Genomic DNA, 1,642 nt, shown 5'->3' with positions numbered 1-1,642 from the left:
GTGGGCGGGTCGCGGGGCGAGCGCCCCCGGTGTGCCTGACCCCGCGGGCGGCCGGGGCGCGGCGTGGGGCGCCTGGCTGCCCTGGAGAGTCCCGCGGAAAAGGAGGCCTTTGAGAGGGGCCTGGGGAAGGAAGCGCCGCTAAGCTGTTTTACTTTCTAAATATGTGAGGGGTTTTGCTACCTGTAACACGCCACATCTCTGTTAGTTTCTGTACGCTGGACTGAAAACGTGGTTTATTTTTCCAGGTGGCTGTGCTGAAAGGTGTTCTTTCTCATACACGTGCCACTTCAAAAATTCTGCTTATTGAGAAGCAAAAGAATAAAAATACCGCTTAACGCAGTTTAGGATTTGGGGGGGTGGATTTTGTGTGTGCGCGCCTTGCGTCAAAGATCCCATCTACTTGTCTTCTGGCCTTTTTTTTCTTTTTGTAATTTATGAGTTTCATTGGGACACTGCCAGGGCTCCAAGGGGTTTCTCTCTTTTTTTTTTTTTTTCCCCTTCCCTCCCTCCAGATTTTTATTTGCTGAATTAGTACATGTATGTAAAAATCTTCAATTTTTACTCAGCTTAGGAACTGGCTTTTATATATTGAGTAGCTCTAAATAGAGAACTAACCGTTTTTGAAGTACAGATACAACTTGCATTTAATACAAAGTAATGCAGTAATTGGTGGTGATGTAATGAGTGTCTGCCAGTTCATCAAACTGATTTTTGCTTCTTTCCATGTGCTTCCGTTTTAGTGGAGTAGAAGCTAAACAGCCAAACTCTGCTATCAGGAAATGTGTTAGAGTCCAGCTGATTAAGAACGGCAAAAAAATAACAGCTTTTGTTCCCAACGATGGCTGCCTGAACTTCATTGAGGTAATTTTCAAGGAGTTACCTATAAAAAGTTGTATATCAAAGTAAAGAAACGCATAATTGACGGATTTAGGGGATGGTTAGACAAGGGTTCATGGCATTCTGCACCACATGTTTCTTAAAGCTGTAGTGGCAGAGGCAGATGAAAAATGTGAGATGGTTTTGTATTTTACCCTCCCTTAGCGAAGCCAGTTGTCAGCTGTGCTGCTGCAAGCTAAATGGCATCCTTCCTTATGTTTCCTTTCTCCAAAACACTGAAGGGGGTAACAGCCCTTTATTAATGTGCATCTGTCAATAGCCTTCAGGATTTCTACCCTTTCTTTAAATTTGAGCCACACCCTAGACTTTCTAATGTTAACCTGTTCAGAAGTATGTACAGGCTTAATGTTTATAGCTTTGTAACTACTTGGTCTTTCATTGCAGGAAAACGATGAAGTTCTGGTTGCTGGTTTCGGTCGGAAGGGTCACGCTGTTGGTGACATTCCTGGAGTTCGCTTCAAGGTTGTAAAAGTAGCCAATGTTTCTCTGTTGGCCTTGTACAAGGGCAAGAAGGAGAGACCAAGATCATAAATTCAGACTAAATTTGCCAAGGATGTCAATAAAATTCTTGATTGGAAAAACTTCTATGCTTGTTATTTAAGGCTTATGATTTTTTCAGTGTGTATCTGCAACTGACATACCTCAGAGACGTTGGGGCGTGCTGTCTTTTTTTGTTGTTGGCAGCTGGCTTTTCTTTCTGTAAGAAATGCTTTGCTGTTGAATGATGGAAGAAAGCCAGAGCATC

Source organism: Aptenodytes forsteri, unplaced genomic scaffold, assembly GCF_000699145.1.
Source record: "Aptenodytes forsteri isolate BGI_AS27 unplaced genomic scaffold, ASM69914v1 Scaffold116, whole genome shotgun sequence".
Taxonomy (NCBI): Eukaryota; Metazoa; Chordata; class Aves; order Sphenisciformes; family Spheniscidae; genus Aptenodytes; species Aptenodytes forsteri.
The sequence above is the reverse complement of the archived record's forward strand: the minus strand, read 5'-3'. Positions refer to the sequence as shown.